This window comes from Ursus maritimus (assembly GCF_017311325.1).
Source record: "Ursus maritimus isolate PB19 chromosome X unlocalized genomic scaffold, ASM1731132v1 scaffold_X1, whole genome shotgun sequence".
Classification (NCBI taxonomy): Eukaryota; Metazoa; Chordata; class Mammalia; order Carnivora; family Ursidae; genus Ursus; species Ursus maritimus.
This window is the reverse complement of record NW_024423319.1, coordinates 54948984-54972908: the sequence shown is the minus strand read 5'-3', so window position 1 is coordinate 54972908 and position 23925 is coordinate 54948984. Positions and strand designations below refer to the sequence as shown.

At 34.5% G+C, this 23925-nt stretch overlaps 1 protein-coding gene and 1 non-coding gene across 2 annotated transcripts in view; one reads left to right on the top strand and one right to left on the bottom strand.

Annotated features, from left to right (window-relative positions):
- DACH2 (dachshund family transcription factor 2) overlaps window positions 1–23925 on the top strand; it is an 835748-nt gene that overhangs the window by 546099 nt on the left and 265724 nt on the right. The gene's annotated exons all lie outside the window — the stretch shown is intronic.
- LOC121103797 lies at window positions 10798–10901 on the bottom strand. Its single transcript, XR_005836077.1, has one exon. It is a non-coding gene; the product is annotated as a U6 spliceosomal RNA (small nuclear RNA).

The window sequence follows — 23925 nt, the reverse complement described above, 5'->3', positions numbered from 1 at the left end:
TGATAACAGGTAGCTGCCATTTGTGATGTAATTTTCTTCTCACCAGTCATAGCTACTCCATGATTAATCAGGGAAAACACTTTTTCCTCCATAGATACTTAAAAAATAAAAACTTTGTTTAAAAATGTCTTAAAACCACTAGGAAGGATTATACATTTTTCACTCTGCCTTTCATCTATTAAGTAAACTATGGAGAAATTTTCATGATATATTTAAGACCCAAGAGAAATAACAAACATAGTGTGTTTGATGTCAGTGTACATATATGCATGTGACTACTGTTTACCCATATGTATGATTGTATTTAAGTATTCAGGATCTTAAATAACCTTTTCTAAACCTTTATTCTCTAGAATGGTAAGTTCATTAGACACACATTTATCAAGTATTTCCTACTTGCAAGACATATTCTAGATCCTACTATGAGTACAAAACCTACAACAGCCTTCAAAGCCTTCATTTTAGTTGGAGAAGTGAGGCCTACTTGTAGGCATAATCATAATAAAAGGCAGAAAGTGATAAATATGTTCACATAAATATGTGTATGTAAAGTAATATAGGAAAATTCCAAGAAGAGAATTATGTCCAGTTGTGAGAATTAAAGAAGGCTTTTTGGATTAATGGTATTTAAATTTTGTTTTAAAGGTTGGTTAGGCTGCAGTTAGCAAGACAGGGATAAAAAAACATTCCAGGCAAAAGAGACAATCTGCAAATGTGTGAAGATTAGGTAGTAGTGATTTTGTCTGGGTGACAGAGTGTTTAGTCTGGTTAGAGTAGTAGTTATATGATAAAAAAAGAGTGGAAGCTCTGTCTATAAAGATGGGTGGGGCCAAAAGTGGGAGGTTATAAATATCAAAATAAGAATTCTGGACTTGATTCTATAGGCAATGGTGAACAACTAAATATTTTTGTGAGGGTGAGGAATGTGAAAGTACTGCTGCTTATGAAAATATCACTAAGACAGTATGGGATAACTTGAAGGGAAAAGAAAGAGAGGCAGGAAGATCACTTAGGAAGTTCTTCAATTAGTCTAGCTGAGAAGGAATGTATACCTATTAAAAATGGATTGTGGAATTTTTAGTTCATTTTAGAGTCAAGATTTCAATTTTAGATTCATAGTGTATGAATTTGAAGTAATACTATTTAAAATTTGCTTTAGAAAATTAATGTTCTGTTTGAAGTTATTCGCAATGGAATTCAAACTAAAAAAATAAGATATACTTTATCTATATAATCTGATTATTTCGTGTGAAACTTTCTAAATTTCCTATGTGCCCAAATCAATTGCAGTGAGCCAGAGCAAATATCTTTTATTAAACTGTGTCAACCACACCTGACATACATGGCAATTATTTAAAAAATTAGCATATAAAACTAAACTAAGATCCTGTGTTCCTTAAAAAAAGTAGAGAGTAATAGCTGGCTAAGACAGAGTTTCATTTGACAGAGTTTAAGTGCTTCATTACTAAGATCATCAACATGAGGAATGGTGATATAGACCACCTTGAAATTACACCTTTTGACTTAGGAAAGCCCATGATTTATGCCAATCTATTTGTACAAATTACTACAGTTTTTACAGAAACACAGCCTTCCAAAAATATCAGAGACTTAGGATAACAAAGGAAAAATAAGAAATCAATTGAATTGTAAACAGAACATAGTTTAGTGAACTGGAAACTGGGATGATACTTGTTCTCATTTTATTGTTTCTGGACATACTATCTTATTCCCAGGAATAATAGCCGTGGAAATCGACAAAGCTACAAAAGGTGAAGTTCCTTGTCTCATCATCAAGATGGTGTAGCATTCCTAACATTGTGCATCCTCATCTACCTCCCAGCTGTGTATGTTTGTTTATCTCTAGCTATAAGCAATTTTGAAGTCATACATATTATTACTAAGATGTTTGGCATTCTGACTGAAATAAAAGGTTAGAAGAGAGATAAATTTCTTTATGGCCTCTGTTTCATTTGATCCATTTGAGTTAGTATGCCCCTTTAGCAAGCTGAAGCTATTGGTTTCAAGTGGGAAAAAATGGTTTTTATCTCTTTTTGAATGTATTGTTAATAGGACTGACACAATAGAGGAAACCAGAAAGAATGTGCCACCTTATAAATCATTCATTAGTCCTCAGCTCCATGCAGAATCCTTTTTATTGTGTATGCATGTTGGCATGTGTCTATGTATGTCTCCTCTATTAATGACGTGGCCTAATTATTTAACTTAGAATTATTTTTATATTACCCAAGCACTAACTCATATATAAGAGATAGCATTCTTTTAAAGATTTTATTTATTTTTTCATTTATTTGAGAGAGGGGGGGAGCACAAGCAGGGGAGAGGGAGAAGTAGGCTCCCCACTGAGCAGGGAGACTGATGTGGGACTCGATCCCAGGACCCTGGGATCATGACCTGAGATGAAGGCAGCTGCTTACCCAGGCCCCCTTGAGATAATAGCATATTTCAGTATGGATAAACATGAGTTGTAACTTCTTTGCACCCATCTATTCTACTGGGAGATAATGAAATACTGGATGCCTGTAGTTCAAACATCTTGGTGTCTTAACTGTGGATAAAACTCTCTACAGCAATTTTAGGAGAAAATAATGTTCATTAGATAATTTTTAGTGTTGGATGGCAATAGTACATAATTTTCTAAACCCTGCTCATCCTGGGAATGATATCACTGTAAGAGGAATGGCGGCTCTATTTAAAGTAAAACTGCTATGAAAAGATGCTCAACATCACTCATCATCAGGGAAATACAAATCAAAACTACAATGAGATATCACCTCACACCTGTCAAAATGGCTAAAATTAATGACACAGGAAACAACAGATGTTGGCAAGGATGCGGAAAAAGGGGAACCCTCTTGCACTGTTGGTGGGAGTGCAAACTGGTGTATCCACTGTGAAAAACAATATATAGGTTTCTCAAAAAGTTAAAAATAGAACTATCCTACTATCCAGCAATTTCACTACTAGGTATCTACCCAAAGGATACAAAAATACTGATTTGAAGGGACACATGCACCCCTGTGTTTATACTAGGATTGTCAACAATAACCAAATTATGGAAAGAGCCCAAATGTCCATCAACCAATAATGGTATATAAATATATATGACATAAAAATACTAATATATTACATATATAAATTTATATATGATATATTTATATAGATATATAATAGAATATTACTCAGTCATAAAAAAGAATGAAATCCTGCCATTTGCATCCATGTGGGTGGGGTTAAAGTATATTATGCTAAGCCAAATAAGTCAGTCAGAGAAAGACAGATACTACATGATTTCATTCATATGTGGAATTAAGAAAGAAGCAGATTTAAAAAAAAAGAAAAAAGAGAAAGAAACAGATGAACATGGGGGGAAAAAGAGAAGCAAACCATAAAATAGACTCTTAACTTAGAGAACAAACTGAGGGTTGCTGGAAGGGAAGTGGGTGGGGGTTGGGTTAAGTCGGTGATGGGTATTAAGGAGGGCACTTTATGTGATGGGCGTTGGGTTTATGTAATTGGTGAATTACTAAATTCTATTCCTGAAACTAATATTACACTATATGTTAACTAACTGGAATTTAAATAAAAACTTGAAACAAAAAAATAAAATAAAATATAAAATAATCTTGTGAAAATTGTACCCTCCATTAAGGTTCTTTAAGAAGATTATTTTAATTGTTACACAATATTTCATCATATGAATGTATTGTAATTTTGTATTAAATATTTGATTTATTTCCCATTTTTGTTGATTGTATATGACAGTAATAAAATTTTTTCTACATAAATAAATAAATAAATAAATAAATATAAATAAATAAATAAATAAAGTAAAACTGCATATGATGTAGAAGAATTCTTACCCATGCCACTCTGACAGCCAGGTTTTTCTGGTCCTAGAAATTTAGGTAGTATAGTTTTAATATGGAAATAACAATACCCGAAAACTTGTATTATATTCAATTATTAGAAATGCAATAGACTGGTGAGTTTCAAAAGTGACAGAAGTCTTGAGTTATTACACTGCGTTTTATGAGGCAAAGTAATATAAGCTTTAAAGAATAATCTTGCCAGATACCGTGTGTCCATTGAAGATCCAAGAATAAGAGCCAGTTTCTCATGATATCGTTTTATTCTCCCTTGTAACTCATATAACAAATGTTCATGTTTTGGGCTTTGTCAGTTAACTTCAAGTAATTGTGGATTCAGATAGCTAGAGATATAGCTATCAATATTTATGTCTCAAAGTATGCAGCAACACACACATATAATTACATATGATTATTATTATAGTGGGAATGATTTAGACTTTCTCTTTTATCTCTTTTTCTTTGGAGGGTTAGAATTAATCTGTTATATTTAAAAGAATTAGCTTCACATTTCCTTAAATATTATACAAATGAAAGCCCCTGAGACATGACCATAAATTTATTCATGCATTTATATCAACACACGTATGGTTAGTTTCATGTGTTCTTTAAATTGAGAATAAGACAAGTTCAGTCACAAAATTGTTCTATAATTACGTTCAATATAACATATTGCTTTGCTTTCTAGAACAGATACTTAACATATAGTGCTTCAGTAGGCATAAGCATAAGCTGATTATAAAGAATGGCACCAACAGACAGTGAATGAGTAAAATAAAGGCAGAGCTATTGCCACTTTCAGTGTTTGACAACCATCTCTGTCGTTGCCAACTACTTACATTTGTTATTACATCTTGGCAGGAAGGTTAGGCAGAACGTGATTTTGGAGAGATTGCAAAATATACCTATTACTAGAGAATTGCACAATTGCTAGTGTTGGGCAAGTAGCCCTTTTTCTTCCTCCTGGTGGTGTCCCTTCACAATTTCATTTGGTTATTCTTCAGTCATTCACTGGACACCACCATGAACCCAACAGAGTGTCAGGCACCAAGAAATGCAAAGGGTAAGAATAATAGTTTCTTCCAGTAAGGAACTTGCAGCCTAGGTAAGGGAGACAGGATTTACATGTAAAATTAATAAATGACAAGTCAATAAATTATCTTGGAAGTAATGTATTCCATGTAAACTCATTGAAAGTTAACATTGGTTTGAACCTTATTTTTAAAATTTTTATTTTATTTAAATTCTATAATTAACATATGGTGTATCATTAGTTTCAGTAGTAGAGTTCAGTTTTGTCAGTTGCATATAACACCCAGTGCCAATTACATCATGTGCCCTCCTTAATGCCCATCAGGCAGTTACCCCATCACCCCACCCACTTCCCCTCCAGCAACCCTCAGTTTGTTTCCTATGGTTAAGAGTCTCTTATGGTTTGTCTCCCTCTGTGATTTCATCTTATTTGATTTTTCCCTCCCTTCCCCTATGATCCTCTGCACTGTTTCTTATATTCCACATATGAGTGAAGTCATATGGTAATTCTCTTTCTCTGACTGACTTATTTCACTTAGCCTGATACCCTCTATTTCCATCCATGTCGTTGGAAATGGTAAGATTTCTTTTTCGATGGCTGAGTAATATTCCATTGTGTGTGTGTGTGTGTGTGTGTGTGTGTGTGTGTGTATAATCTCACATCTTCTTTATCCATTCATCTGTCCATGGATATCTGGGCTCTTTCCAGTTTAGCTATTGTGGACATTGCTGCTACAAATGTTGGGGTGCAGGTATCACTTGGGATCATTACGTTTCTATCCTGGAGTGTTCAGTAGAGCAATTGCTGTGTTGTAGGGTAGCTCTATTTTTAACTTCTTGAGAAACCTCCATGCCGTTTTCCAGAGTGGCTGTACCAGCTTGCAGTCCCACCAACAGTGTAAGAGGGTTCCCCTTTCTCCACATCCTCTCCAACATTTGTTGTTTTCTGCCTTGTTAATTTTGCCATTCTAACTGGTGTAAGGTGGTATCTCGATGTAGTTTTGATTTGTATTTCCCTGATGCCAAGTGACGTGGAGTATTTTTTTCATGTGCCTGTTGGCCATTTGTATGTCTTCTTTGGAGAAATGTCTGTTCATGTCTTCTACCCATTTCTTGAATGGATTTTTTGTTTGTTTCTTGGGTGTTGAGTTTGAGAACTTCTTTACAGATTTTGGATACTAGCCCTTTATCTGATAAGACACTTCTCCCATTCTGTAGGTTGTCGTTTGGTTTGGTTGACTGTTTCCTTTGCTGTGCAAAAGCTTTTTATTTTGCCTTTGTTTCTGTCGCCTTTGGAGAAGTGTCAAGCAAGAAGTTGCTGTGGTCAAGGTTAAATAGAGTGCTGCCTGCATTCTCCTCTAGGATTTTGATGGAGTCCTGCCTCACATTTAGGTGTTTCATCCATTTTGAGTTTATCATTGTGTATGGTGTAAAAGAATGGTCCAGTTTCATTCTTCTACATGTGGCGGTCCAATTTTCCCAGCACCATTTGTTGAAGAGACTGTCTTTTTTCCATTGGCTATTCTTCCCTGCTTTGTTGAAGATTAGTTGACCATAGAGTTGAGGATCCATTTCTGGGTTTTCTATTCTGTTCCGTTTTTCTATGTGTCTGTTTCTGTGCCAGTACTATACTGTCTTGATGATTACAGCATTGTAATCTAGCTTGAAGTACAGAATTGTGATGCCACCAGCTTTGGTTTTCTTTTTCAACATTCCTCTGTGGCTATTTGGGTTCTTTTCTGGTTCCATATAAATTTTAGGATTATTTATTCCAGCTCTGTAAAAAACATCAATGGTATTTTGTTAGGGATTATACTGAATGTGTAGATTGTTGTGGGTAACATAGACATTTTAACAATATTTGTTCTTCCAATCCATGAGCATGGAATGTGTTTTCATTTATGTCTTCCTCAATTTCTTTCATAAGTGTTCTATAGTCTCCAGAGTACAGATCCTTTACCTGCTTGGTTAGGTTTATTCCTAGGTATTTTATGGTTTTGGGTGCAATTGTAAATGGGATGGATTCCTTAATTTCTCTTTCTTCCTTCTCATTGTTAGTGTATAGAAATGTAACTGATTTATATGCATTGATTTTATATCCTGCAACTTTGCTAAATTCCTGTATGAGATCTAGCAATTTTAGGGTAGAGTCTTTTGGTTTTCCACATAGAGTATCATGCCATCTGCAAAGAATAAGAGTTTGACTTCTTCTTTGCCAACTCAGATGCCTTTTATTTCTTTTTGTTGTCTGTTTGATGAGGCTAGGACTTCCAATACTAGCTGACCAACAGTGGTGAGAGTAGATATCCCTGTCATGTTCCTGACCTTAAGGGAAAAGTTCTGTTTTTCCCTATTGAGAATGACATTCACTGTGGGCTCTTCTTTGGTGGCTTTTATGGTATTGAGGTATCTTCTTTCTCTCCCTAAACTGCTGAGAGCTATAATTAAGAAAGGATGCTGTATTTTGTCAAATTCTTTTTCTGAATCTATTAAGAAGATCTTATGGTTTTTGCCCTTTCTTTTATTAATGTGATGTATCACATTGATTGATTTGTGGATGGTGAACCACCATTACAGCTCAGGAATAAATCCAACTTGGTCTTGGTGAATAATCCTTTTAATGTACAGTTGGAGCCTATTGGTCTTGGTGAGAATTTTGATATCCATGTTCATCAGTCATATTGGTCTGTAATTCTCATTTTTGATGGGGTCTTCGTCTGGCTTTGGTATCAAGGTAGTGTTAGCTTCATAGAATGAGTTTGGAAGCTTTCCTTCCATTAGTAATTTTTGAAACAGCTTCAGAAGAATAGGTATTTATTCTTTAAATGTTTGATAGAATTCCCCGAATGTCATTTTTTAAAGACAATATTTTTAGAGCAGATTTAGCTTTACAATAAAATTGAGATAAAAGGGCATAGATTTCCTTTATATCTCATACTTAGAGATATGCACAGCCTCTTCTATTATCAATATCATTTAACAGAATGGTACATTTATTACCAAGGATGAACTTACATTGACACATCTTTATCACCCAAAGTCCATAGTTTACCTTTGGGTTCATTCTTGGTTTTGTACATTTTATGAGTTTGGCAAATACATAATGATATATATCCATCATTATTTGGCAAATACATAATGATATATATCCATCATTATAATATATACAGAGTGTTTTTTCACTGCCTCCAAAATGCCGTGCTCTGCCTGTTTATCTCCCCCCACACACTCATCCCTGGCAACCATTGATCATTTTATTTTTTCCATTGCTTTATCATTTCCAAAATGTCATTTAATTGGAATCATACTATATGTAGCCTTCTCATATTGGCTTCTTTCACTTTGTAATATGCATTTAAGATTTCTTCATGTCTTTTCATCACATGCTGGCTCATTTCTTTTTAATGCTTAATAATATTCTATTGTTTACATATACCATACTTTATTTATCCATTCACCTACCAAAGGACATCTTGGTTGCTTCCTTAAAACTCATTTTAAAGACAAGAAAATTGATTCTGAAGGTAAAGTGATTCAGATAGGTTTATAACTAGCTATAGATAAACCCAGTTTTAATAGCTAGCTTTTCTGATCTCATACAGTATTCTTTACATCATTATTTGGGATAGACAAGCACTATCCTTGCAATTACCTCAGGTCCTTCTTGGTGTTATAATTTACACTTTTGATTATAATAAATATGCTAATCATCTTAAAAATGCAGATTTTTTTTAACAACCAACATTTCTAGATGTTTTGCTGGATTTTTCAGTCTTGATTTAAGTCATATATGTGTTTAGAATGCAAAATTTCATAATGTTAAAACATCACAGGATCATTGTAGTAGCTTTCTGTGGCAACATAGCATAGCAGTATTTGATAACTACTATACAGAAGAGTGGAGAATTGATTGCACAGGTCATTCTCTGGCATTTATATGGCATATCCAAGAGAAGACCAGCTACTTAGAAGTCTCAAATGGCAGTGATCTTCAGGAAGTCAATTACCTTTTAGAAAGGTGATTCGTTATTGAAGTTTAATATTCTTCCTTTTTATTATAAAGGAAGCCATTAAAGCAAGACCTCTTTTTTTTTTTTTAAGATTTTATTTATTTATTTATTTGACAGAGAAAGAGACAGCCAGCGAGAGAGGGAACACAAGCAGGGGGAGTGGGAGAGGAAGAAGCATGCTCCCAGCCTATCATGGAGCCTGAAGTGGGGCTTGATCCCAGGACCCTGGGATCACGCCCTGAGCCGAAGGCAGATGCTTAATGACTGAGCCACCCAGGCGCCCCCTGAAGTTTAATATTCTTCTAATGGCACTTTGATACCTTTTGAACAAACACAAAATACATTTGAATTTTCATTAGCTGCTACACAGAAGTTAACACTAGAGATTAAATTTAGGCCAAAATAGATTTTTAATTTGAGGCTAATTTCCCATTTATTCTATTTCTAAAGAAAAATGAATAAGAAGTTTTCCTCCTGAATTTTTCTTCTAAAGAAAAATGTATTCATTTGCTCTAATTTTGAAGTGTGTTACTGGTTTTCCACACAGGCAGAAACAGCTTTCCAAAAAGCAACAAGGATACGAGTCTTATAGCTGCACTGAGCCAAACAAACTATGTAGAGAGAGTGAAATTACATAAAAATAACCACTTTTAAAAATTAATATCCTGAGTTAAAATGCTTAAAGTATATCTACCTACACATCTTCTGATTTCCTCAAATACATATTTTAAAATACATTTAGTGAATTGAATTTCCTTACCAATCTGGAAATTATCTTAAGGTAAACGTGGTTTTTGTTATATATTTGAACTTGGCCAGGTTTTTCTATCAATGCTGTTAATGCTAGTTTACTCTATTTCTCTCATTTCTATTTTTTGGTATTAACTGCTGCAGAGCCAAACCAAATCATCCAAAATTAGGCTGCACTTCTATCAATTACTGTTATTGTTGATTTACAGATCAAAAGTGAATTGATTTAATGTATAAGAATTCTTTTCAACTTTCTTCTGTGAATGTGACTCTTTTCTGTGACTTTCTATAAATTAAACTTACAGTACGGATGTTGTATATCTTATTGCATATACTCTTGTTGACTCCCTTGTTATAGTCAAACACATTTCAAAATGTAAGGGGCCGAGTCAGAGAGATGAACTGCAGGGAAATTCAAGAGAGGAGGCATCACCACACTGAAAAATTGCACAACCCGGAATGCTGGGCCTTCACTGGCCTCCACTCCGTTCTCCCCACCAGCATGCATCTGATCCCACCCCTCCCCTTCTGGAAGCCCATCCATGCTTTCCCTCTGAGCTCAGGGCCATGCTGTCCCAGTCCACAGCCTGGCCCACAGGCCATGCGGCCCCTCCAGTGAGCTCTTCCTGCCTGGGGGCCTTCACAGGTCAGGCCCCCTGGGTCACTCCTCTTTCCTCTCCCTCCCTCTGTCTCAGAGGCCCTCCTAAATCAATGTGTGTTTTCCATCATGTTCTCAGGCAGCATCCCCTTTCTTCCCTTTCATCACCGTGGTGACATTTTAAATTATATACTTCATTCGTGTGGTTAAAACAACAACAACAAAAAAACACACCAAAATGTAAATTACCTTTGCTTAACATGTTTCAACTGAAACTTAAATACTTTCTTTAAGCAACTGTGGAAGGAAAATAGTCACAAATTTGGCAGTATACTAGAAACTAACAATCTGTTCTTTTTTATAAGTTTGGTATCAGTTTTTGATTGTAGGGGATCACTGACTTGAACAAATATGTTCTCTTTTGTGGTAACAAAACGTATACAGAATAAAATACCATTTTAAATAGTATACAGTTCATTAGTATTAAGTAAATTCACATCATTTTGCAATCATCACCAAAAATATGGAATGCTTCACAAATTTGCATTTTTATCCTTATTCAGGGGCCATGGTAATTTTCTCTATATTGTTATAATTTTAGCATATGTGCTAATGAAGCAAAAAACATATATGTATACACACACACACACACACATATATATATATTTGGTATTTTTTCAAAATTCTAATTCCAGTATAACTAACATACAGTGTTACATTAATTTCAGGTGTACAATATAATGACTCAACCATTCTATGCATTACTCAGTCCTCGTCATAAGAGTACTCTTAATCACTTCACCTATTTCACTCATCCCCCCACCTCCCGCCTGACAACTACCAGTTTGTTCTCTATATTTAACAGTCTGAAGTTTTTGTTTGTTTGTTTCTTTCTTTGTTCATTTATTTTTGTTTCTTAAATTACACATATGAATTGCCATACAATATTTTTCTTTCTCTGACTTACTTTACTTAGCGTTGTACCCTCTAGATCCATCCATGTTGTTGCAAATGGCAATATTTCATTTTTTATGACTTATTAGTATTTCATTATATATATACACCATTTTTTTATTCATTCATTTATGGATGGACACTTGGGTTGCTTCCATATCTTGGCTATTGTAAATAATGCTACAATAAACATAGGGCTGCATATATCTTTTCAAGTTAGTGTTTACATATTCTTTGGGTAAATACCCAGTAGTGGAATCACTGGCTCACATGTTAATTCTATTTTTAGTGTTTTGAGGAATGTCTATACTGTTTTCCACTATGGCTGCATTATCCTGCATTCTTACCAACAGTGCATGAGTGTTCCTTTTTCTCTACATGCTTGAAAACACTTGTTATTTTTATTTATTTATTTATTTATTTATTTATTTATTTATTTTGAAGTTTTTGTTTAAATTCCAGTTAGTTAGCATACAGTATAATATTAGTTTCAGGTATACAATATAGTGATTCAACACTTCCATACAACACCTGATGTTATTTCTTTTCTTTTTGATTTTAGCCATTCTGACAAGTATGATGTAATATTGTGGTTTTAATCTGCATTTCCCTGATGATGAGTAATGTCGAACATCTTTTCATGTGTCTGCTGGCCATCTGTATGTCTTCATGAAAAATATCTACTCATGTATAATTCCCAATTTTTAATTGGGTTGTTTGGGGTTTTTTGGTGTTCAGTGTTATAAGTTCATTATATATTTTGGATCTTAACCTCTTATTGGATATGTCATTTGCAAATATCTTCTCCCAATTGGTGGGTTGTCTTATTGTTTATTGATCGTTTGCTGTGCAAAACCTTTTTGTTTTTAGTATATCCCAATAGCTTATTTTTGTTTTTCTTTCATTGGCCAAAGGAGACAAGCTAGGGAAAATGTGTCTATGACTGATATCAAAGAGATTACGGCTGAAGTTTTCTACTAAGAATTTCATGGTTTTAAGTTGTGGTGCTGCTATACATCCATTGTAAATGTCCCAAGAATTAGAAATAAAATAACAAGGAACTCTATACTAAACATAAAAAAAAGAATTCCATGGTTTTGGATCTCACATTTATATATTTAATCAATTTTGAATTGATTTTTGTATATGATATAAGAAAGTGGTCCAGTTTCATTTTTTTGCATGTAGCTGTCCAGTTTTCCCAACACAATTTATAGAAGAGACTGTTTTTTTCATTGCATTTTCTTATTTCTTTTTTCATAGATTAATTGACAGTATAAGCATGAGTTTATTTCTGGGGTCTCTATTCTGGTCCATTGATCTATGTGTATATTTTTGTGCCAGGACCACACTATTTGATGACAACAGCTTTGTAGCATATCTTAAAATCTGGAATTGTGATACCTCCAGTTTCTGTTTTCTTTTTCAAGATTGCTTTGGCTATTTGGGGCCTTTTGTGGTTTCATATAAATTTTAGGATTGTTTGTTCTTGTTCTGTCAAAAATGTTGGATTTTGATAAAGAATGCATTTAATCTTGGATTGCTTTAGATAGTAGGGATATTTTAATAGTCTTGGTTTTCCCAATCCATGAACCTGGAATTTCTTTCATTTCTTTGTGTCACTTTCAATTTCTTTCAACAAATTTTTGTATTTTTCAGATTACAGGTCTTTCACTTCCTCGGGTAAGTTAATTCCTAGGTATTATATTCTTTTTGGTGCAATTGTAAATATAATTGTTTTCTTACTTTCTCTTTCTGCTGCTTCATTATTATTGTAAGAAATGAAACAGATTTCTGTACATTGATTTTATATCTGGTGACTTAACTGAATTCATTTATCACTTCTAGTGGTATTTTGGTGGAGGCTTTTGGGTTTACAACATACAGTAAGTATCATGTTATCTACAGATAGTGACAGTACAGTTTTTCCTTACTAAATTGAATGCTTTTTATTTCTTTTTCTTGTCTAATTGTCGTAGCTAAGAATTCCAGTAAATGTTGAACAATAGCAGTGAGAGTGAACATTTTTGTCTTTTTCTTTATCTTAAGGGAAAAGCTCTTAGTTTTTCACAATTGAGTATGATATTAGCTATGTGTTTTTCATATATGACCTTTATTATATTGAAGTATGTTCCCTCTAAGCCTACTTTGGTGAGGGATTTTATCATGAATGGATATTGTACTTCATCAAATTCTTTTTCTGCATCAATTAAAATGATCATTGTGAGCTAAGATGAAGACAGAGTAGGAGGACCCTAGGTTCATTTCATCCTTGGAACACAACAAGATAACTATCAAATCATTCTAAATATCTCAGAAATCAACCTGAAGACTGACAGAACAAACTCCACAGCAAAAGGGAGAGAAGCCACATCAAAGAAGTTAGGAAGTGTGGTAATGTGGTTCAGGGGAGAAACTGGTCACAGGTGCTGCAGTGTGGCAGAGGCCATGGATGCAGAGAAGGGTCACAGATAGAGGAGCACATAGGGAAACACACAAGGAGAACATATCCTCAAAGCCATTGGCTGAGGAAATGAGAAGGACTGATTTTTGTGAGTTCTTGCAACCACAACAGAACAGCTGGCTTGGCTGGGATAGAGCCCTGAGGGCACTGCCTTACTCCTGGGGACAAGGCAGACAAACAACTGAGGGGCAGACAGCATAGAAACAGAGATCCAAAGAATGACTGGGGCACACAGATTATTTGTTCTTCTTTAAGTCCTCTGGGTGCTTCCCCAAGAATCAACAATGCAGGAGAATCCTCTCTGGGGAAAAAGGAGATGACTCATGCCATTTTCCTCCCACATCTTCAGCATAAACAAGAGCCACCTGTTGGAAGCAGCTCAGAACTGACACTGCCTAACCTGCTTACACCAAGTCCCACCCCCCTATGCTCTGGTGTAACTACCCTTCTTGGTCAAGCTTACATCAATCTCAATATGGTGGTCCCTCCCTGAGAAAACCAGAACAAGCCCTCCCCCCACTATGTCTGTAAAGCCTGGAGTTTTAAAAGTCAGCAGGCTTTTCTGGAATAGAGGCCAGAGGGCACTGCACTACTCCTGGCAAGAAGGCAATCAAACAATACAGAGACAGATAGTGTGGAAACAGGGATCTGAAAAATGCCTGGGACACACAGGGAGGAGATTATTCACTCTTCTCAGAGTGCATCCTTGAGAGGCAGCATGGAGGGAGATGCTCCTCTGGGGGAGCTGACTGGTGCCACATCCCTTCCCCATCCATCAGCATAAACATAGAACCATCTTCCATAACCAACACAGCACCCATACTGGCTGCCTTACTTGCTTACACCAAGTCCTACACTACTGTGTTCTGGCGGGACTGCCTTTCTCAGTCAAGCTTGCATCAGTACCAGAACAGTAGGCCCCTACCCAGAAACTGCTGTCCACACCACATCTGCTGACCAGATATTTATGCAGGGACTCAGTTCTGGTGAAACTAGTTTTAGTTCTCATTTCACAACCTGATCAAAGTACACCTAGTTAAAACTAGCCACATTCTGGCCAAGGACACTGAAGGCAAGGAGAGCCTCTGCAGATGACTGGCCTGAAGAATAAAGAAGCCAAAACACAACAACACAGCACACACAGCACACACCAGAGACACACTGAAGTGGAAGGCCCTAGACACTATGTGATCTCTTCTTCATAAAGCCATTACTCTCAGAAATGGGAAACATAATGGGCTTTTTTAACATAAAAAAGAAGGTAGACACTTAGACAAAATGCCAATAATTAATTGCAAATGAAAGAACAAGAAAAGATTTCACAGCCCAAGATCTAAGTTAAACAGATATAAGTGACATGCCTGATGGTAATTAAAGCAACAATCATAAGGATACTCACTGAGATTGAGAAAAGAATGGAAGACTTCAGAGAGGCCCTTATCACAAGGATGAAAGAGTTAAAAAAGAATCAGTCAATAATGAACAATGCAATAACAGATAAGAAACAGGCTCAATGCAACGAAAACAGTTGGAAGAAGCAGATGAATGAATAAGTGATGTAGAAGATAAGATAATGGAAAATAATGAAGCTGAACAAAGGAGAGAAAGAATTATGGAACGTGAAAATAGGTTTAGGGAAATCAGTTACTCCATCAAATGTAATAACATTTGTATTATAGAGTACCAGAGGAGGAAGTGAGAGGAAAGGGGGCAGAAAACTTATTTGAGGAATAATACCTGAAAACTTCCCTAATATGGGAAAGGAAACAAATATGCAATCCAGGAGGGACAAAAAAATAAAAAAATAAAAGAAAAACCCAAAAGCTGGCCAACACTGAGGCATATTGTAATTAAATTTGCAAAATATAGTGATAAAGAAAAAAATCTTACAAGTAACAAGACAAAATAAGTCCTTAACTTACAAGGGAAGACCCATAAGGCTAACTGCAGATTTCTCAACAGAAACTTGGAAAGACAGAAGAGAGTGGCATGATATATTCAACGTGCTGAATGGAAAAAACATCTGCAGCCAAGAATACTTTATCCAGGAAGGTAGTAATTCAGAAGAGAAGGAGAGACAAAGAGTGTCCCAGACATATAAAAACTAGAGGAGTTCATGACCACTAAAACAGCCCTGCAGTAAATATTAAAGGGGACTGAGTGGAAAGGAGAGAATAAAAGTGAGAAAAAAAAAAAGAAAGGAACAAAGAAAATCTCCAGAAACAATGAAAAAAAGTAATAACATGGCAATAAATACATATCTATCAATAATTACTCTAAATGCAAAAGAAATAAATGCTCCAAACCAAAGACATAGTGTGTCAGAATAGATAAAAACAACAAAAACAACAAGATACATCTATATGCTGCCTACAAGAGACTTATTTTACTATTTTTATTTTTATTTTTTTACTTTTTTGATAAGAAAACATTTATTGAAAATCTATCACAGCTTTTTTATTTTTAAATTTATTTAAATTCAATTAATTAACATACAGTGTATTATTAGTTTCAGAGGTAGGGTTCAGTGATTCATCAGTTTTATGTAACACCCAGTGCTTATTACATCATGTGTCCTCCTTAATGTCCATCACCCAGTTACCCTATCCCCTCACCCACCTCCCCTCCAGGAACCCTCAGTTTGTTTCCTATGATTAAGAGTAAGAGATTCATTTTATACTTAAAAATTTAAAGTGAGAGGATGGAGATTTAACGTGAGAGGATGGAGAAACATTTATTATGCAAATGGCATCAAAAGAAAGCCAGAGTAGCAATACTTATATCAGAAAACTATACTTCAAATGAAAGCCTACAACAAGAATTGAAGAAGGGCACTATATCATAATAAAGGGTAGTATCCAAAAAGAAGATCTAACAATTGTAAATATTTATGCACCCAACATGGAACACCAAATACATAAAACAATATCAAATGTAAAGGAACTCATTGACAATAATATAATAATAAGGGACTTTAAAACCCCACTTTAATCAATGGACACATCATCTAAAGAGAAAATCAACAAGGAAACAAGGGCTTGGAATGACCCAATGGACCATATGAACTTAACAGATATATTCAGAACATTCCATCCTAAAACAGCAGAATACACATTCTCTTTGAGTGCAAATGGGACATTTTCCAGAATACATTGCATAATGGATCACAAATCAGGCCTCAACAAATACAAAAAGATTGAGATCATACTATGCATATTTTCTGACACCATGAAACTTGAATTCTACCAAACATCTAAAAAAGAGTTAACACTTATTCTTCTCAAACTGTTCCAAAAAATAGAAAAGGAAGGAAATTTCCAAATTTATTCTTTGAGGCCAGAATTACCCTGATACCAAAACCAAATAAAGATTCTACTGAAAAAGAGAATGAGAGGTCAATATCCCTGATGTACGTGGATGCAAAAATTCTCAATAAAATACTAGCAAAGTGAATCCTATAGTGCATTAAAGAATCATTAATCATGATCAAGGGTGGTTTAATATTCATAAATCAATCAACTTGATACACTACATTAATAAAAGAAAGGTAAGAACCATACAATTCTTTCATTAAATGCAGAGAAAGCATTTGATGAAGTACAACATCCATTCATGATAAAAACCTCAACAAAGTAGGATTAGAAGGAACATATCTCAACACCTTAAAAGCCATATTTAAAAAAACCCACAGCTAACATCTTCCTCAATGGGGAAAAACTGAGAGTTTTTCCTCTATGGCCTGGAGCAAGACAGGGCTGTCCACTCTCACCATTGCTATTTAACATAGTCCTGGAAGTCCTAGCCACAGCAATCAGACAACAAAAAGAAATAAACAGCATCCAAAACAGCAAGAAGTAAAATGTTCACTATTTGTTGATGACAGGATAATCTATATAGAAACACTAAAATAGTCCAACAAGAAATTGCTAGGACTGATTCACTAATTCAGTAATGTCACAGGATACAAAATCAACATACAGAAATCTGTTGCATTTCTGTACACCTGTAATGAAGTAGCAGAGAGAGAAATCAAGTTAAAATTGCACCCAAAACCATAAGATACCAAAGAATAAAACTAACCAAAGAGGTGAAAGACTTATGCCCTGAAAAGTACAAAACACTGATGAAAGATTATAGATGGCACAAAGAAATGGAAAAACTTTCCATGCTCATGTTGTAGAAGAACAAATATTGTTAAAACATCTCTACTGCCCAAAGCAATCTACACATTTAATGCAATCACTTTCAAAATCTGACCAGCATTTTTCACAGACATACAACAAACAATCCTAAAATATCTATGGAACCATAAAAGACCCTGAATAGCCAAAGCAACCTTGAAAAAGGAAAGCAAATGTGGAGGCATCACAATTCCTGACTTCAAGTTATATTACGAAGCTGTAGTGGTCAAGACAGTATGGTTCTGGCCCAAAAATAGACACATAGATCAATGTAACAGAATAGGAAACCCAGAAATGAACCCACAACTATATGGTCAATTAATCATTGACAAAGCAGGAAAGACTATCCTAAGGGAAAATGACAATCTTTCCAGCAAATGGCATTGGGAGAATTGGACAGCAACGTGAAAAGGAATGAAAGTGGACAACTTTCTTTCACCATACACAAATATAAATTCAAAATGGATTAAGGACTAAATATGAGAGAAGAAGCCATTAAAATCCTAGAGAACACAGGCAGTAACCCATTTGCATTGGCCAAAGCAATTTCTTACTACATATGTCCCCTGAGGCCAGGAAACAAAGAGAAAAACAAATTATTGGGACTTTATCAAAATAAAACCCTTCTGTATAGCAAAGGTAATAGTCAACCAAACTAAAAAGGAATCTATGGAATGGATGAAAATATTTGCAAATAAAATATCTGTTTAACTATTCACATGCAAAATTTATAAAGAATTTAAAAAACCAACAATCCAATTAAAATTGGGCAGAGGACATGAATAAACATTTTTCCAATAAGGCATACACATGGCCAACAGAGACAGGAAAAGATGTTCAAAATCACTTATCATCAGGGAAATATAAATAAAAAACAATGATATATCACCTCACTCCTATCAGAATGCTAAACTCGACAACACCAGAAACAGCAGGTGTTGACGAGGATGCAGAGAAGGGGAACCCTTTTACACCGTTCGTGGGGATGCAAACTGGTGCAGCCACTATGGAGAGCTGTATGGAGGTTTCTCAAAAAGTTAAAAAATAGAACTACCTTATGATCTGGCAACTTCACTAAGTATTTACTGAAAGAACACAAAAATACTAATTCAAAGGGTGCATGCACCCTAGTGTTTATAGCAGCATTATCAACCATAGTCAAATTATGGGAAAAAACCCAAGTGTTCATTGACAGATAAAGGGATAAAGAAGATTTTGTGTGTGTGTGTGTGCGTGTATGTGTGTATATATATATATATAATGTTTTATATATATCATATATATATATGATAGAATATATATATATATGTGATCTTTGTTTTATATATATATCATATATATATATATATATGATAGGATAGTACTCAGCCATAAAAAAGATTATATCTTGTCATTTGCAATGACATTGGTGGAGGAGGGTGATGGGGGTATGGAGCAGCCCCTTGCTTTTGGAGGCATGTCTTGAAAGAAGTTGCTGTGGCCAATGGTAAAGTGGTTACTGCCTATGTTCTTCTTTAGGATTTTGATGGGTTCCTGTCTCACATTGAGGTTTTTCATCCATTTTGAGTTTATCTTTGTGTATGGTGTGAGAGAACGCTCCAGTTTCATTCTTCTGTATGTAGCTGTCCAATTTTCCGAGCACCATTTTTTGAAGAGACTGTCTTTGGTCCATTGGATATTTTTTCCTGATTTGTTTTGATGGTTATGTCCTTATTCTATTTGTTATTTGTTTTACTGTACTTTTGTTATTCTTCTCTGTTCCTTTTTTCTTTTTCTTTCTTCCCTTGTGGATTGATGGCTTTCTTTAGTGATATACTTGGCTTCCTTTCTCTTTATTTTTGCATATCTATTAAAAGCTTTTGATTTGTTGTTACCATTTAGTATATATTTTTTTAAGTTTTAAAATTTTTTAAAGAAGGACACTTGTGATGAACACCAGGTGTTATATGGAAGTGTTCATTCACTAAATTCTACACCTGAAACCAATATTACAGTGTATGTTAACTAACAGGAATTTAAATAAAAACTTGGGGGAAATTTTTATATATAAGATTCTCTGCACATAGCAGTCTATATCAGGTTGATGGGGACATAAACTTGAACCCATTCTAAAAGCACTAAGTTTTTTTTACTCCCCCTCCATGTTTTATGTATATATCTTTTTTATGTTCTTTTATTTTATGAATCACTTAAATGATTTTTTTATTTTAAAACCAATATAGCTGACATACAGTGTTATATTAGTTTCAAGTATACAATATTGTGATTCAACAATTCTATACATTGTTCAGTACTCTTAATGATAATTGTACTCTTCAATACATATCCCTTATTTAACCCATTCCCATACCTGCCTCCTCTCTGGTAACCATCAATTTGTTCTCTATATTTAAGTGTCTGTTTCTTGGTTTTCATCTCTCTTTTGCTTTTCTTTGTTCATTTGTTTTGTTTCTTAAATTCCATGTATGAGTGAAATCATATGGTATTTGTCTTTCTCCAACTTACTGATTTTGCTTAACATCATATTCTCTAACTTTATCCATGTTATTGCAAATGGCAAGATATCATTTTTGTTCATGGCTGAATAATATTCCATTGTGTATATATACTTCTTTATCCATTCATCTGTTCATGGACACTTAGGGTACTTCCATGACTTGGCTATAGGAATAATGCTGCTATAAACATAATGGTGAATATATCATTTTGAATTAGTGTTTTTATATTCTTTCGGTAAATACAGTAGTGCAATGATCAAATTGCAGGTTAGTGTGATTTTTTTTTTAAATAGAGGGTATAATTTAGTTTTTAAAATTTTTGTTAAAATTCAGTTAGTTAACATACAGTATAATAGTTTCAGGTGTACAGTATGGTGATTCAATAATTTCACAGAACACTTGGTGCTCATCACAGCAAGTGCACTCCTTAATCCCCATCACCTATTTAACCCATTCCCCCACTCAACTGCCCTCTGGTAACCATCAGTTTGTTCTCTATAATTAAGAGTCTGTTTCTTGGTTTGCCTCTCTCTTTTTCCCCTTGTTCATTTGTTTTGTTTCTTAAATTCCATATATGAGTGAAATCATATGCTCTTTATCTTTGTCCGACTGATCTATTTTGCTTATTATTACTCTCTAGCTCCATCCATGTTATTGCAAATGGCAAGATTTCATTCTTTTTCATGTCTGAGTACTAACTATTCCATTGTGTGTGTGTGTGTGTGATAAAGAAGATACAAAATCTTCTTTATCCATTTATCAGTTAATGCACACATGGTTCTTTTTCCATAATTGGGCTATGGTTAATAATGTTGCTATAAACATCAGGGTGCATGTATCCCTTTGAATTAGGATTTTTGTATTCCTTGTGTAAAAACCTAGTAGTGCAATTGCTGGATCATGGGTAGTTATATTTTTAACTTTTTGAGGAACTTCCATACTGTTTTTTCCAGAGTGGCTGCACCAGTTTGCACTGCCACCAACATTGAAAGAGGACTTCCCTTCCTCAACATCCTTGCCAACACCTGTTATTTCTTCTGTTGCTTATTTTAGCTATTCTGACAAGAACTGCTAGAACTGATAAATGAATTCAGTAATTTGAAGAATACAAAATCAATGTAAAGATATATGTTGCATTTCTATACACCAATAATGAAATAGCAGAAGGAGAAAGAAGAAATCAATCTCATTTATAATCAAACCAAAAACAGTAAGATATCTAGGAATAAACCTAACAAAAGAGGTGAAAGATCTGTATTCTGAAAAGTATAAAACACCGATGAAAGAAATTAAAGATGACACAAAGAAATGGAAAGACACTCCATGTTCATGGATTGAAAGAACAAATATTGTTAAATTGTCTATACCACCCAAAGCAGTCAACACGTTTAATGCAAACCCTATCAAACTACCACCAGTACTTTTCATAGTGCTAGAGAAAACAATACTAAAATTTGTATGGAATCACAAAAGACCCCAAATAGCCAAAGCAACCCTGAAAGGAAAAGCAAAGGTGGAGGCATCACGATTCCAGACTTCAAGTTACATTACAAAGCTGTATTGATCAACACAGTAAGTTACTGGTACAAAAATAGACACATAGATCAATGGTACCGATTAAAAAACCCGGTAATGAACCCACAGATATATGGTCAATTAATCTTCAACAAAGCAGGAGAGAATATCCAAGGTGAAAAAGATAGTCTTTTCAACAAACGGTATAGGGAAAACTGGACAGTGACATGCAAAAGAATGAAACTGGACCACTTCCTTACACCATACACAAAAATAAATTCAAAATGAATTAAAGACCTAACTGTGAAAAAGGAAACCATAAAAATCCTAGAGGAGAACACAGGCAGTAATCTCTTTGAGATCAGCTGTAGTGACTTCTTTCTCAGTATGTCTCCTGAGGCAAGTGATAGAAAAGGAAAAATAAAGTATTTGGACTACATCAAAATAAAAACTTCTGCACTGTAAGAGAAACAATCACCAAACTAAAAGGTGAACTATGGGATGAGAGAGTATTTTTGCAAATGACATATCTGATAAAATGTTTGTATCCAAACTATATAAAGAACTTCTAAAACTCAACACTGAAAAAATGAATAATATAGTTAAAAAATGGGGAGAAGATCTGAATGGACATTTTCCCAAAGATGGCAACAGGCCCATGAAAAGATGTTCAACATCACTGATCATCAGGGAAATATGAATCAAAGCTACAGAGTCATCACCAAACACCCATGAGTATAGCTAAAATCAACAACACACCGTTAGTTCTATTTTTATCTTCTTGAGGATCCTCCATACTGTTTTCCAGAGTGGCTGCACCAGTTTGCATTTCCAACAACAGTGCTTGAGGATTCCTTTTTCTCCACATCCTCACCAGCAGTTGTTGTTTCTTGTGTTTTTAATTTTAGCCATTTTGATATGTGTGAGGTGATATCTCATTGTGGTTTTGATTTGTATTTCCTTGACAATGAGTGATGTTGATCAATTTTGCTTGTGTCTTTTGGCCATCTGGATGTCTTCTTTGGAAAAATATCTGTGCATGTCTTCTTCCCAGTTTTTAACTGGATTATATATTGATGTTGAATTCTATAAGTTTTTTTATATATTTCAGTTAGTAGCCTTTTATCAAATATGTCATTTGCAAATATCTTCTCCAATTCTGCAGTTTGTTTTTTAGTTATGTTGATTGTTTCTTTTGCTGTGCAGAAGCTTTTTATTTTGGTATATTCCCAATATTTTATTTTTGCTTTTCTTTCATTTACCAGAAAAGACATATCAACAAATGTCACTATGACCAATGTCAGAAATAATTGCTAGTGTTCTCTTCTGGGATATTTATCATTTCAGGTCTCACATTTAGGTCTTTAATCCGTTATGAATTTAGTTTTGTGTATGGTGTAAGAAGTGGTCCAGTTTCATTCTTTTGCATGTAGCTCTCCAGTTTTCCCAGTATCATTTGTAGAAGGGGCTGTCTTTTTCCCATTGAATATTATTGCCTCCTTTGTTGAAGATTAATTGACCATAGAAACATGGGCTTCTTTCTGGGCTTTCCATTCTTTTCTATTGATCTATGTGTTTGTATTTGTGCTGGTACAATACTGTTTTGATTATCAAAGCTTTGTAATATAATTTGAAGTCTGTAATTGTGATATCTACAGCTTTGTTTTTCTTGTTTGTTTGTTTGTTTGTTTAAGCTTACTTTGGCTATTCACGGCCTTTCTGGTTTCATACAAATTTTAGTATTGCTTGTTTTTGTTGTGTCCGAAATGCTATTGGTATTTTGAAAAGGATTGCATTAACTCTTTGGATCATTTTGGGTCATATGGACATTTTAACAGTCTTGGTTCTCCCAGTCCATGAACGTGTTTGAAAAACATGAAATGTTTTTCATTTGTTTGTGTAATTTTCAGTTTCTTTCATCAGTTTTATATTTTTCAGAGTACATTTTTGCCTCTGGTTATGTTTATTCATAGCTATTTTGTTCTTTTTGGAGGCATTGTAAATGGAATTGCTTTCTTAAATTTATTTCTGTT